Here is a 16,588-nt window from a genome sequence, read left to right on the forward strand (position 1 = left end):
ACATTTAATGTAAATAACATTTGAGGTCAAGAGAGGAGTTGCAAGCATATATATACCGGTCATCATAATAATCTGACAACTCCAAGTCTTCCGCTCCAGCCAAACATTGGAAGAAGCTGCTACTGCCGTGAGCATCTAACTCGAAATAAAATTGCCAACCCGGAAATGGATGTTGGACCATCATCAAGCAACCCCCACCCACTGATGTAACAATGATCCATACAAAACTGAGCGAGTATAACAATAGCTATTGCCGAGGATGGAAAGCTTTGAAGCAATGGAAGCCTACTGGAACAATCAATAAACTCCAGGTGAAGCAGACTTGGTAAGGACATTGTAGTGTGCTGCTACATGTAGAGATCACAACAAGTCATGCTTAGCTGTTTCAAGGATGTAGACGACACTTCATCAGTAAGTGTAATGCAATCCTCCATCTTAAGGTTCACGAGCGCTGGACAGGCAGACAAATCAAAAACGCTGTAGAATTTGTGGAGCTCTAGCCTCTTCGAGCATCTCTAGCATATACTGCATCCGAGGTAAAACTAGATAATAACTGCTAGTATGCGAGATCGTCAATTTTGGATGCAGCAATACCCCATCCAGAGCCCAAATGCTCCATATACCCAGATTTAGGTCAAACGTTTGCAGCACTACCCCACTAGGAAAAGCCAGTTGGCGGAAGGAATATGCAGCTCGGAACTCCGTCTTCGCCACAACTGTCACCTCTGGAGACGATTCTGGCGAGCGGGTGCTGGAGACGGGCGGCCGGCGCGGGACTGGGGGGTGGAGCCGGACAGAGCAGGGCTGGGCGCGGCCGGAGCAGAGCCGGACGGAGCGGGGATGGGACGGAGCGCCCGGAGCGGGCCACGGCCGGGCGGAAACGGCGGCGGGCGGCGCAAGGTTGGGCCAGGCGTGGGTGTCGAGCAACGACGGGCGGTAGGCGAGCGCGGGCAGTGTGCGATGGCGGGCAGCGGCGGTCAAAGGCGGCCAGGCGTGCGGGGCAGACTTCCTCGGGCTGAAGAAGTATTCTCTGAGCATTAATAATTCCTATGGTATTGCCACATAACTAACCTATGCATCTACTGAGTTCTCAAGCAATGCAATCGGTTGAATTTCTTTGGTTGTTTGATTGAATTGCTATGCTATGCTTTCCGTTAAGCACATAATTAACCTTTTACTGTATGTACTTCAGATGGAATCGCTGGAGAAACTGACTGCATTGCTTGATTTGTCAGCGGATTCCCAGTTTCCCACAGAAAAGACACCATCAACTTCCGCTGCCTCAACAAGAATATCAGACAGACAGGTACTCCCCATCTCTTCATCTACTCCAACATCTTGCTCATCTACGGGATCCGGGATCCATTTGTTCTTCTACTGGTGGACTGAAATTGAGATCCGGGAGGACCATATTGATGTGATGAATCAACAAATTGTTGTGCGGGACAAGGGGGATCACCCTTCTGGAAAAGCCTCCCTCAAATCAAGGAACTTTTCAAGATTGGGGCTAAGCATGAAGTCAAAGACGGGCGACGAACTCAGTTGTGGTACGACAAGTGACATGCAGAGGGAGTGTTGAGGGAACGCTTCCCTCTCATTTTCAGCATCTGTGAGAACATGGCCCAAGCTTGCTTGGGGTAGGACCCTTTACGGCTCAGGCGAACCCTTGATGCTAACGGGCGAGCGGAATGGGACCTGGTTATGGACTTGATTGAGCACACACAGCTCTCCACCGGAGCTGATAAAATCTCCTGGACGCTTGAGCCCTCTGGGGTGTACTCGGTCAGTTCAATGTACCTTGCGCTGTCTAGGGGGGCGTCGGTGGTCCACTTTAGGGATATGTGGGCGGCCAATCTCCCTCTTAAGATTCGCATTTTCACTTGGCAACTGGCGCTCAACCGTCTCCCTACCCGAGAGGCGCTAGCTCATCGTCGGGGACCATCAGATGGGCGGTGTGCGCTCTGCGGTGAAAGTGAATCTGCTAGTCACCTCTTCTTCACCTGCTCGCTGGCAAAGTTCGGTTGGAGTGTGGTTCGCCAAATGCTAGGTTGCAGATGGAGCCCCTCCTCTTTTTCTCAATTCTTTCACATCCATTCAACCTTTGCGGGCAGGCCCGTCGGTGTATTTGGGCCCTTTTTGCTGCCTTATGTTGGTCGCTTTGGAAAGTGCGCAACCAACACATTTTTCAGGCTAGGGTGCTCCGACAACCCACTGACATCATTTATATCTGGATCACTCTTCTGCAGCAATGGTCTCCAGCGGCGGGGCCACAGGACAAGGCATGATTGACGCTTCTGGTGGAAAAGCTCCGTATCGCGCACGCGGAGCTTACCGCAAGTGATGCTTCGAGGACGTAGGGAGTTGGCTGACGAGGGGTTGGCCTCCATCTCCATGTTTCCGTGTTCTCCACTACTTGTAGGATGTTTTATCTTTTGGCTAAGGTGTTAGGCCTCAGCATGTAATGAACCTTTGAATTCGGTGTGGGCTTTATTAATTTAAAGTCGGGCAAGTCGTTGCCTTTTATCTAAAAAAATCAACAAATTGTTGTTGCAGGGCTGGAGGAGAACCGGCAAATCAGGCTGCTACTACTGCCGCCACCTATTCCCCGCTGCCGTCGACCGTCTCTGCGCTGACCTCCTCCTCCACCGCTCCCCATCAAAGGTGTTTACGAGCTACCGATCAGGAACCTGGAAGGGCAACATGGGAATCCGGGACGTAGAGAAATTGGGGCGGAGTTGGAGGAGCAGATGGATCGGTATTGGAGCTGGCTGGTGGGAAGGTGGAGGAGTAGCTGGTCGGGGAGGATCTTGAAGAAGCTGGGTCGGAGACGGAGGAAGACACGCTCGGGTCGGAGTCGGAAGAAGCTCGGGCGATGGCAATTAAGATTTAGTTAGGGAAGCAATGTAATTTTGCACCTTTTTCACCTGGTCGGAATAATCCCCCAACATCTTATATTCCGGAATGGAGGGAGTAGATGGAAGAGGAAAAAAAGTGAAAATAATATTCTTTTTAATAAGGAAATATGTTTTTTTACACTACGAGGTCTGTTCTATTGCCTAACTTTCCACGACAAAAATTACGGATGCACCATACCCCATCCGCGTTATGCGGTACAGCCGAATGAGGTATCTGCTAGACATGCTCTTAGTCTTAGGTGTTGGGAGAATAGAGGCTGCAGATCTTCACTTTGGTCGTGTGAAATATCGATAAGGGTGAGGTTGGTGTTTGTGAAATGGCACCGAAAACATAATCATCGCACTCTAAAACAGACTGCGGGTTTAGGGACCATACCTGCAGAGCGGAGAAGAATCAATCAAAACGTAAGTCGTTCTTGTCGAGATCGAACTCACATGACTCGAGGGGCTAGTCACCATGGCGGTGGGAGAGGAGGAGGAGCAGGCCGTCCCACGAAGTTGTTCAACTTTTGGGCGGTCCCGAAGCGCCTAACGACAATGATGTGGAGGGCGGGTGCCAAGGTCTAGAGGTGGCCGACCCTAGCGTCATGCATACACGCACATCGATACCGCGCCATGGGCTGGCAGTAATGAGAGGATGATGGCAAGAACGCCATGCATGAGGTCGTCTATCTCGGTCGTGGACGGCCCTTCAATGTTCTTGGGCTGCTTCAGAGGAGGCATTCCGTCGAGCAGTTGGCTGCCTTGGAGAAGGACAAGAACGACCGAAGGCTAAGGTGAAATAAGTGTTAGGTTGGAAATGTGGAGAGACCGGAGCGTGAAATAAGTAGTTCATCCCTGTACTACGAGTCCATAGCAGTAGCTAGATGATTATCTTCTCCAATTTGTGCTTCATGTTTAGATCTTGTGAGCTGCCTAACATGATCAAGATCATCTTTATGTAATGCTACATGTTCTGTTTGCTGGGATCCGATGAATATTGAATACTATGTTGAGATCGATTATATATACTTGTCATATGTTATGTGTGATCTTGAATTCTCTCTGTTGCTAGTAGATACTCTGGCCAAGTAAATGCTTGTGACTCCAAGAGGGAGTATTTATGCTCGATAGTGGGTTCATGTCTCTAGTTTTCTGGAAGAGTGACAATAACTTCTAAGATTGTAGTTGTGTTGTTTCTATTAGATAGAAAACAACAATGTTTTATCCAAGGGTAATTTTATTGTTTAATTTACACATATTGCTTAATACGATAATCTGTTGCTTGCAACTTAATACTGGAAAGGGTTCAGACGACAACCGGAAGGTGGATTATTAGTCATATACGCAGTTGGATTACGGTCTATGTATTATGTTGTAATGCCCAAACGAATCTCATAGTAATCATCTTGTCATGTATGGTATTTATTATGTCAATTGCCCAACTGTAATTTGTTCACCCAACATGTTATTTATTATTATGGAGAGACACCTGCAGTGAACTGTGGACCCCTGTCATTTCTTTTACACTGATAAATTGATCTACTGCAATCCTGTTATGTTTACTTTCTGCAAGCACTGGTCTCTTTAATTTCACTGCAAACATCTCTTTCCATGCGATACGTTTAATCCTTTGTGTTCAACAAAATCGGTGAGACTGACAACCTCACTGTAAGTTGGGGCAAATTATTTTGATTGTGTTGTGTGCAGGTTTCATGTTGTTGCTGAATCCGGTAGTTCGCCTGCTACAAGTCAGCTAGCAACACCTTTCAGAATTCGCGTCTTTCTTCTACTGGTCGATTAAACCTTGGTTTCTTACAGAGGAAAAACTTGCTATTGTGCTCACCATACCTTCCTCTTGGGGTTCCCCAACGGTGAGAAATCTACGCTACGCCAAGCATCATCACACATCCGTAAATACTCTTGCCCCTCAAGCTAGAGGTGACAAGAGCCTCTTGGTCCAACCATTGTTTTCACAATCGTGATTAACAACAACTATTAAGTAAATGAATACATACCAAAACGTTAAGCTAGATAATTGTGTCGTTGATCCCGTGTGAATCACTAAACATTTACCGTTATTTCCCCCTTTCTGCCACTTAGGTTTCGTGGCAGCACGCCGTTCTCCCCTCATCCCACCTCTTTCCTTGATCGATCGGATAGATATGAGTACGTGAAGATCATCTAAATGAGGCAAAGAGATAAGAATACAAGATTGCAAAGCTCATATTCAGTTCTTACACATACTTATGAGATTAGATGCCTATAAACGATGAGAAGATTCACCCCAACCCGCAGCCCGTGAGGAATACTCACACATAATATCAAGATCAAAGATAGAAATCATTGTTGTAAATACTTTAATTGAAATCACAATATTCTTACAATGATCGCCAATTCTCAAAGAGATCTCTATTACAATGGTGATAGCTATGGCTATGGAGGATAGGTGAGATGAAATGGATGAACTATGGTGGTACATCTCCTTCGATGTGGTGTAGATGGATATAATGGATGGCGGCTCTATTTGGCGACAAATGGCTCTCTCTTTGGCGTCGGGTCCTTCACATAACTTATAGGGTTTGACCTCGGGAAGGCTGTAACACCCCCTATAGGTGGACGGTACGAGCGGGGCTTACCCGTACCAATGTTCGCTAACCTCCCTAGAACTGTCTTTCGACGTCTGGACAACTTTGTTGTACTTGTGACGCGGTTTTCTTCAGTTCTTGCAGGTCAATTTTCCATTATGACGTGATTTCCTGCACAATATTCAAATATAGAAGAGATTGCACATCTCTGCAATAATTAGTCATTAATAGCAAATTGAGAGGGAAACTTAGTCAATTTCTTGACATAGCTAAAGGTTTAAACGTGAGAAAGGATGACATATTTCACAGCCATCAATAGCCAAAGCAACCATACAACATCAATCGTGCCCACTCTGATAAGCATTTTGTACCTAGACATGCTCACGCCTGGACAGTACACATATCCCTTTCTTGCAATCAATTGTTCAAAGGCCCCAGATATTGTGGCTAATCTGGTGGTCTATTATGGTGGGACAGCAAGGGGCTTCAAATTATTAGTTCCATAATAAATAAAACAATAAAAATTAGTGTGACAACATGCAATCAGATCGAGTTCCAATTCGGGTGCACTGCTGTAGCATCACTTGTTGCCACCATGTCGCCGACAACGTCCTGGGCTTTTGTCACGATCACCGCAACCTTGAGTTGGGTCCCCAACTTGGCATAGCTCTGGTCGGCTCTTGTTGCATCTCCATCGGATGCTCTCTCTAGTATATACTTCTAATAAAATGGTCTAAGGTGCATTCCCAGAATGTGCTAGCTGGCGGAGGACGGACAATTATGCGCGCTTGCCTATCGGCCCGTGTAAACACGTGAGATAGTCCACTAGCTTCTTCTGCTTCATGGAAGTCCAATAGACGGTGTCCCGTACTTCGGCGGCTCACCGCGCGAGGGGCGATAAAGAGCTACCCGCATGTTGGCTTAGTTGTACTGGTGTCCAACACATACTCTAAGAGTTGGGACCATGGAGTTTGCCGACACACGGTGGACTATTGGTGTTTTCCATTGGAGTGGTAGGGGTATGTTGTTAATATAGATATCTAGTCAAACGACTCTGCTATGATGTGGGCCACAATAGTCTATGAGACGTTCCAGACGTGTCAGTGGGATGTTGACCATTCTAAACATGGGACCCGCTTTTAACGCATTTATAAAGTACGTCACAAGTATTTACATGCCTTTGTTCAAAAAATCGGCCGAGATATCGATTTACCGGCCGATTTATCGTGAATCGGTGGTATTTCAGCATATCATCTGATTTATCGCCAACACCGATATTTCAGATGAGTTTTTTTTGTCTCATAGCCGATATTTTGACCGATTTTCAGTATGATGGTCGATATTACGGTCGATTTTCAGTGAAATATCTCTGAAATTTTGTATGGCACGCGATATTTTCTTCATGTTGGCTTGTAGAATGATGTCTACTTCCCCCTCCTTTTCCTGTAGACAGTGTTGGGCCTCCAAGAGCAGAGGTTTGTAGAACAGCAGCAAGTTTTCCCTTAAGTGGATCACCCAAGGTTTATCGAACTCAGGGAGGAAGAGGTCAAAGATATCCCTCTCATGCAACCCTGCAACCACAAAGCAAGAACTCTCTTGTGTCCCCAACACACCTAATAGGTGCACTAGTTCGGCGAAGAGATAGTGAAATACAGGTGGTATGAATAAGTAGTAGCAACGGTGCCAGAAAATAGCTTGCTGGCGTGTAGTTGATGGTGGTAGTATTGCAGCAGTAGTAACGCAGTAATACAGTAAACAAGCAGCGATAGCAGTATTTAGGAACAAGGCCTAGGGATTACACTTTCACTAGTGGACACTCTCAACATGGATCACATAACAGAATAGATAAATGCATACTCTACACTTTTGTTGGATGATGAACACATTGCGTAGGATTACACGAACCCTCAATGCCGGAGTTAACAAGCTCCACAATTAATGTTCATATTTTAGTAACCTTATAGTGTAAGATAGATCAAAAGACTAAACCAAGTACTAACATAGCATGCACACTGTCACCTTCATGCATATGTAGGAGGAATAGATCACATCAATACTATCATAGCAATAGTTAACTTCGCAATCTACAAGAGATCATGATCATAGCATACGCCAAGTACTAACACGGATGCACACACTGTCACCATTATATCGTGCAGGAGGAATAAAACTACTTTAATAACATTGCTAGAGTAGCACATAGAATAGTAGTGATACAAAACTCATATGAATCTCAATCATGTAAAGCAGCTCATGAGATTATTGTATTGAGGTACATGGGAGAGAGATGAACCACATAGCTACAGCGGAGCCCTCAGCCTCGGGGGTGGATTACTCCCTCCTCATCATGGAGGCAGCGATGGCGGTGAAGATGGCGGTGAAGATGGCGGTGAAGACGGCGGTGGAGATGGCTCCGGGGGCAATTCCCCGTCCCGGCAGGGTGCCGAAACAGAGTTCTGTCCCCCGAATTGGAGTTTCGCGATGGCGGCGGCGCCCCTGGAGTCTTTCTGGAGTTTCGTCAATTGGTACTGCGTTTTTAGGTCGAAAGGGGTTTTATAGGCGAAGAGGCGGCGCAGGGGGGCACCTGGGGGCGCCACACCCTAGGCCGGCGTGGCCAGGGTCTGGCCCGCGCCGCCATGTGGTGTGGTGGCCCCCTGGCCCCTCTCCGACTCTTCTTCGGTGTTCTGGAGCCTTCCGGGAAAAATAGGAGGTTTGGCGTTGATTTCGTCCAATTCCGAGAATATTGCCCGAACAGCCTTTCTGGAACCAAAAACAGCAGAAAACAGCAACTGGCCCTTCGGCATCTTGTTAATAGGTTAGTTCCAGAAAATGCACGAATATGACATAAAGTGTGCATAAAACATGTAGATAACATCAATAATGTGGCATGGAACATAAGAAATTATCGATACGTTGGAGACGTATCAGCATCCCCAAGCTTAGTTCTGCTCGTCCCGAGCAGGTAAAATGATAACAAAGATAATTTCTGGAGTGACATGCCATCATAACCTTGATCATACTATTTGTAAAGCATATGTAGTGAATGCAGCGATCAAAACAATGTATATGACATGAGTAAACAAGTGAATCATATAGCAAAGACTTTTCATGAATAGCGCTTTCAAGACAAGCATCAATAAGTCTTGCATAAGAGTTAACTCATAAAGCAATAATTCAAAGTAAAGGTATTGAATCAACACAAAGGAAGGTTAAGTTTCAGCGGTTGCTTTCAACTTATAACATGTATATCTCATGGATAATTGTCAATGCAAAGCAATATAACAAATGCAATATGCAAATATGTAAGAATCAATGCAAAGTTCACACAAGTGTTTGCTTCTTGAGGTGGAGAGAAATAGGTGAACTGACTCAACAATAAAAGTAAAAGAATGGTCCTTCAAAGAGAAAAGCATCGATTGCTATATTTGTGCTAGAGCTTTTATTTTGAAAACATGAAACAATTTTGTCAACGGTAGTAATAAAGCATATGTATCATGTAAATTATATCTTACAAGTTGCAAGCCTCATGCATAGTATACTAATAGTGCCCGCACCTTGTCCTAATTAGCTTGGACTACCGGATCATCGCAATGCACATGTTTTAACCAAGTGTCACAAAGGGGTACCTCTATGCCACTTTGTACAAAGGTCTAAGGAGAAAGCTCGCATTGGATTTCTCGCTATTGATTATTCTCAACTTAGACATCCATACCGGGACAACATAGACAACAGATAATGGACTCCTCTTTTATGCATAAGCATGTAACAACAATTAATAATTTTCTCATATGAGATTGAGGATATATGTCCAAAACTGAAACTTCCACCATGGATCATGGCTTTAGTTAGCGGCCCAATGTTCTTCTCTAACAATATGCATGCTTAACCATAAGGTGGTAGATCTCTCTTACTTCAGACAAGACGAACATGCATAGCAACTCACATGAAATTCAACAAAGAGTAGTTGATGGCGTCCCCAGTGAACATGGTTATCGCACAACAAGCAACTTAATAAGAGATAAAGTGCATAAGTACATATTCAATACCACAATAGTTTTTAAGCTATTTGTCCCATGAGCTATATATTGCAAAGGTGAATGATGGAATTTTAAAGGTAGCACTCAAGCAATTTACTTTGGAATGGCGGAGAAATACCATGTAGTAGGTAGGTATGGTGGACACAAATGGCATAGTGGTTGGCTCAAGTATTTTGGATGCATGAGAAGTATTCCCTCTCGATACAAGGTTTAGGCTAGCAAGGTTTATTTGAAACAAACACAAGGATGAACCGGTGCAGCAAAACTCACATAAAAGACACATTGTAAACATTATAAGACTCTACACCGTCTTCCTTGTTGTTCAAAACTCAATACTAGAAATTATCTAGACCTTAGAGAAACCAAATATGCAAACCAAATTTTAGCATGCTCTATGTATTTCTTCATTAATGGGTGCAAAGCATATGATGCAAGAGCTTAAACATGAGCACAACAATTGCCAAGTATCACATCACCCAAAACATTTATAGCAATTACTACATGTATCATTTTCCAATTCCAACCATATAACAATTAACGAAGCAGTTTCAACCTTCGCCATGAAAATTAAAAGCTAAGAACACATGTGTTCATACGAACCAGCGGAGCGTGTCTCTCTCCCACACAAGCATTTATTCAAACAAAAACAAAAATAGAAACAAACAAACAGACGCTCCAAGAAAAGCACATAAGATGTGATGGAATAAAAATATAGTTTCAGGGGAGGAACCTGATAATGGTGTCGATGAAGAAGGGGATGCCTTGGGCATCCCCAAGCTTAGACGCTTGAGACTTCTTAATATATGCAGGGGTGAACCACCGGGGCATCCCCAAGCTTAGAGCTTTCACTCTTCTTGATCATAGTATATCATCCTCCTCTCTTGACCCTTGAAAACTTCCTTCACACCAAACTCAAAACAACTCATTAGAGGGTTAGTGCATAATCAAAAATTCACATGTTCAGAGGTGACACAATCATTCTTAATACTTCTGGACATTGCTCAAAGCTACTGGAAGGTAATGGAACAAAGAAATCCACCCAACACAGCGAAAGAAGCAATGCGAAATAAAAGGCAGAATCTGTCAAAACAGAACAGTCCGTAAAGACGAATTTTAAAATGGCACCAGACTTGCTCAGATGAAAATGCTCAAATTGAATGAAAGTTGCGTACATATCTGAGGATCACTCACGTAAATTGGCATAATTTTCTGAGTTACCTACAGAGAATTTTGCCCAGATTCGTGACAGCAAAGAAATCTGTTTCTGCGCAGTAATCCAAATCTAGTATGAACTTTTCTATCAACGACTTTACTTGGCACAACAAAACACAAAACTAAGATAAGGAGAGGTTGCTACAGTAGTAAACAACTTCCAAGACACAAATATAAAACAAAGTACTGTAGCAAAATAATACATGGGTTATCTCCCAAGAAGTTCTTTCTTTATAGCCATTAAGATGGGCTCAGCAGTTTTGGTGATGCACTCGCAAGAAATAGTATTTGAAGCAAAAGAGAGCTTCAAGAGGCCAATTAAAAACAAATTTAAACCTAACATGCTTCCTATGCAGAGGAATCTTGTACACAAATGAATTCATGAAGAACAAAGTGACAAGCATAAGAGGATAAAACACGAGTAACTTCAAGATTCTCAACATAAAGAGGGGAAACTTAATATTATTAAGATGCATATAACCATATTTCCCTCTCTCATAATAACTTTCAGTAGCATCATTGATGAAATCCACAATATACCCATCACTTAAAACATTCTTATCATGGTTCATATGCATAGAAGTATCATTAATTTTGGCATAAGGAGAGTTCTTTTCATTAATAGTAATTGGAGCAGGATTATTATCAAGAATTTGAACATGGTAAACAAGTTGCATATTAAGGGAATTGTTTTTGGTAACCCAATCATGACTATGACAAGTTTCATAAGGATAGTTAGAACCTATATCATAGCATTCTTTGTAATGATCATCAGAGATCGGAGGCACAGTGTCATCATAAGAAATAGAATAGTTATCTTTCACAATCGGTTTATCTGTGTCCACACCATTATTGTTATTAGAAGGAGATGTATCAAGAACATAATGACCAGTAGCTAAAGGATTTGCAAACACCTCTACCCCAAGCTTAGAGCTTTCTATATCATTATGGGAGGAAGCATGGATAGCACTGACACTATGGCAATCATTATCATCATCATTTTCAGAATTAATTTCCCAGAGATTTGCAATATCAAAAGTAGTGTGCTCATTCAAATCATGATCTCTAATGTATGTAAAGGGCATAGGAAGATCATCATATTTAGATTCATTATCACAATAATCATTAGGAGCAACATACTTACGGTTACTTAGCGTTATCTCATTCACGCGGGGATACGCCGTTACCTCTTTCTTTTTATTCTCCTTCTTCTTCTTCTTCTTCTTCTTCTTCTTCTTCGTTCCCTTCTTCTTCTTCTTCTTCTCTTCCTTCTCCTCGTTCCCTTCTTCAGGAGGGAGAGGCTTGAAGGGTGGCTTGTCCGCATAACCTGATTTACTTTTAGAAACAATAGAAGAAACTTGGGAGGATTCCTCCTTTTCATTAATTAGTTCAAAACACACAGCGGTCCTATCATATTTTGGCAAGGTGTCATCTTCTAAAATATTTTGTATGTAAGTATTTGTATGGCTATTATCAATGCAATAAGAAAAACACCCATGCAGGACATCATCAATATCAAGATCACTCATATGTAACAAAGAGATTTTTCTCGACAGTTCTTCACACCCCAAAAATAAAGTAAGTTCATCATGCTGATTAGGAGTAATTTCATCATCACAATACAAATTTGCAGCACTCATTGGGTTCAAATTATCATTGGAGGAGCATTGAAAATTAAAATGACCCACTTCATGGCAAACTTCACAAATAAAAGGATAAAGGGCACAAACTTTTTTACCAAGATCATCTAGAGCCCTAAGCCACTTTCTAGTTTTTTCAGTAGTATGATGGATACAATATTCATCTTTGATTTGATTAATTCCACAAGGTCTATGTATTCCACAAAAATTAACATGCTTATAGGAAATAGCATTCTTAGGAGTTTGAGCATGCTTATTGTAATAATTAACAACAATTTCATTCTTCATGCAAGCCTCTTTAAAAGGTTCATGATACTTATCAGAATTCTTTTTAGGCAATTCAAAATGAGAAGCAAAGGCTTTATAAAGATTTGCAGCAACTTGAGAGTCAAGACCATAAGTAGCACTCATATTTCGAAATTTATCGGTATCCATAAAAGCTTCAATGCATTCATAATCATAATTTATACCTGACTCTTTACCTTTGTCGTTCTCCCATCCTTCAGCGTTGTCCTCAATCCGATCAAGAAGATCCCACCTAGCTTCAACCTCCTTGCTTGTGAAAGATCCCTCCGAACATGCGTCCAGATGGTCCTTGTGTTGTCCTGAAAGCCTCGCATAAAAATTATTAACAATAACATTACGGGGGAGCTCATGAATGGGACATTTGAGCATTAGTGATTTCAATCTCCCCCATGCTTGAGAAATACTCTCTCCATCACGAGGATAAAAGTTATAAATATAATTCCTATCAATATGCACTTCATGAGGAGGATAAAATTTAGAATAAAAGAGAGATGCAATTTCCTCCCAACCAAGAGAATGACTATTCTCCAACAATTTATACCAATGCGCCGCTTTACCAGACAGCGAAACAGAGAATAGCTTCTTCCTCACTTCATCCATGGAGATACCTGCACACTTGAATAACCCGCATAATTCATGCAAAAACAGTAAATGATCTCTAGGGTGGACAGTTCCATCCCCTTTATAGTGGTTATCCATACACGTTCAATAATTTTCATAGGTATTTTATACGAATACTTTCAGTAGGTGCATTTAAAATATCACAAGCATCATTAGAGTTATCGCATACGGGAGATAAAGTATTATCAGAGCAAATTTTCTCCCCTAAAGATGGGAAGCTAAAAATATCACAAAAACTAGCTTCCCCAAGCTTAGACTTCTCCATAGCATTAGCAGTAATTGCATTCATACTAATAACATCGCTACTAGCATGCAAATAAGGTTCCATAGGTTTTTTAATTTTCGCATCAAACAATTCTAAATCAGGAAAAAGATTAAAAAGCTCACCAATTTTTTTGTTGTTTTCCATTATGCCTAACTAGTGTAAACAAGAAACAAAAAGATGCAATTGCAGGATCTAAAGGAAATAGCTTCGAGTACTTACAACGGCGAAAATAGCTTAGTAGCCGAGATCCGGAGTGTGAGTACCTTTTACCTTTCCTCCCCGGCAACGGCGCCAGAAAATAGCTTGATGTCTACTTCCCCCTCCTTTTCCTGTAGACAGTGTTGGGCCTCCAAGAGCAGAGGTTTGTAGAACAGCAGCAAGTTTTCCCTTAAGTGGATCACCCAAGGTTTATCGAACTCAGGGAGGAAGAGGTCAAAGATATCCCTCTCATGCAACCCTGCAACCACAAAGCAAGAACTCTCTTGTGTCCCCAACACACCTAATAGGTGCACTAGTTCGGCGAAGAGATAGTGAAATACAGGTGGTATGAATAAGTAGTAGCAACGGTGCCAGAAAATAGCTTGCTGGCGTGTAGTTGATGGTGGTAGTATTGCAGCAGTAGTAACGCAGTAAAACAGTAAACAAGCAGCGATAGCAGTATTTAGGAACAAGGCCTAGGGATTACACTTTCACTAGTGGACACTCTCAACATGGATCACATAACAGAATAGATAAATGCATACTCTACACTTTTGTTGGATGATGAACACATTGCGTAGGATTACACGAACCCTCAATGCCGGAGTTAACAAGCTCCACAATTAATGTTCATATTTTAGTAACCTTATAGTGTAAGATAGATCAAAAGACTAAACCAAGTACTAACATAGCATGCACACTGTCACCTTCATGCATATGTAGGAGGAATAGATCACATCAATACTATCATAGCAATAGTTAACTTCGCAATCTACAAGAGATCATGATCATAGCATACGCCAAGTACTAACACGGATGCACACACTGTCACCATTACATCGTGCAGGAGGAATAAAACTACTTTAATAACATTGCTAGAGTAGCACATAGAATAGTAGTGATACAAAACTCATATGAATCTCAATCATGTAAAGCAGCTCATGAGATTATTGTATTGAGGTACATGGGAGAGAGATGAACCACATAGCTACAGCGGAGCCCTCAGCCTCGGGGGTGGATTACTCCCTCCTCATCATGGAGGCAGCGATGGCGGTGAAGATGGCGGTGAAGACGGCGGTGGAGATGGCTCCGGGGGCAATTCCCCGTCCCGGCAGGGTGCCGAAACAGAGTTCTGTCCCCCGAATTGGAGTTTCGCGATGGCAGCGGCGCCCCTGGAGTCTTTCTGGAGTTTCGTCAATTGGTACTGCGTTTTTAGGTCGAAAGGGGTTTTATAGGCGAAGAGGCGGCGCAGGGGGGCACCTGGGGGCGCCACACCCTAGGCCGGCGCGGCCAGGGTCTGGCCCGCGCCGCCATGTGGTGTGGTGGCCCCCTGGCCCCTCTCCGACTCTTCTTCGGTGTTCTGGAGCCTTCCGGGAAAAATAGGAGGTTTGGCGTTGATTTCGTCCAATTCCGAGAATATTGCCCGAACAGCCTTTCTGGAACCAAAAACAGCAGAAAACAGCAACTGGCCCTTCGGCATCTTGTTAATAGGTTAGTTCCAGAAAATGCACGAATATGACATAAAGTGTGCATAAAACATGTAGATAACATCAATAATGTGGCATGGAACATAAGAAATTATCGATACGTTGGAGACGTATCATAGAACAATGCATTAGCTCAAATTTTCAAGTTTTATTGCTTCAAATGCAAGGAATCAAGCTAATGCTTCTGTTAAATGCTCAAACATTATTTTAAGCATATTATAGAAAATTTATTGCCGAAAATTATGATTTACAAAAAGTTAAGACGATAAATGACCGACCGATAAAATCGATGAGTCGGCCGATAAACGATTAATCTCTTTTTTGAATCCGACTGATAAGTTAATGATTAACGATTTCTTGAACATCGGTAGGTGAAACTAGACAAAATCTAATCTAGAAGGGGCTGCACTTGGCTAGCCTTGACCCTAAACTGATGAAGCATTAAGTCACTCTAAAACCTCACTCCCCATCTCGCCAAGAAGTCTCCTAATTCTTGGAAATAAAGTCGTTCCTCTCTTTCCATATATTCCAAGCTACCCATATTACAATCTCCATGAAGCATGGCTTTGAGAAAATCATTTTTACAGGGCCAAAGCCATCTGAAATGTTCAGCGAGCAACCCCATTGGACTCCTATTTCCTCCAACAGCCGGTAGAAAAAGGACAATGTAAAAAGTAGATGGTCTCTCGATTCTAGTGCCTGGCTATTGTTTAGAACAATTGCATTACCTTCATCGAACTGCCTTTTTTCGGAGCATCATATCTTTCATATTTAGCCTAGCCTATCCATCATGAGAAGCCATGCAAACACCCTTAGCTTAGGCAGGAATATGAATTTCCATATATCATTAAACGCTGGGTCACTAGGAACAACGTTAAACATGAACTTGTAAAACTGTTTTATGGTGAAAGAGTTACCCAAAGAAAAGGTTCTGGTATCAACTACGTCTGGAAACACCTCAGTTTATTTCCTGATCTGCTGAATATCATGGAGCTCATTGGCAGCCTAGATTGAGATGGCTTGAACAAAATGATCAAAGGGATCAGAAGCAAGCTTCCTATAAAAAAACAGTAACATCTTCATTCAACGTATAAAGAGAACAAACGAGGGAATGAGAACCAACCTGAAGTTGGGTGGTTAGGAGGGTGGTTGTACCCCCAACCCACAAGAGTTCAAGTCTTAGGTTTAACATCTGTGTGTCTCATAGAGATGGAATATTCATTCAGTGGGAGGCGATGTTCCCGTCGACAGTGAGACGTCTGTGGTGACTTCGTCAATTTCAAGATCCAATTCGCCGGCTCAGTCTTCCGGAGGTGCTCATAGGGGTAGGGTGTGCGTTC

Source organism: Lolium perenne, chromosome 5, assembly GCF_019359855.2.
Source record: "Lolium perenne isolate Kyuss_39 chromosome 5, Kyuss_2.0, whole genome shotgun sequence".
In the NCBI taxonomy this organism is placed as follows: domain Eukaryota; kingdom Viridiplantae; phylum Streptophyta; class Magnoliopsida; order Poales; family Poaceae; genus Lolium; species Lolium perenne.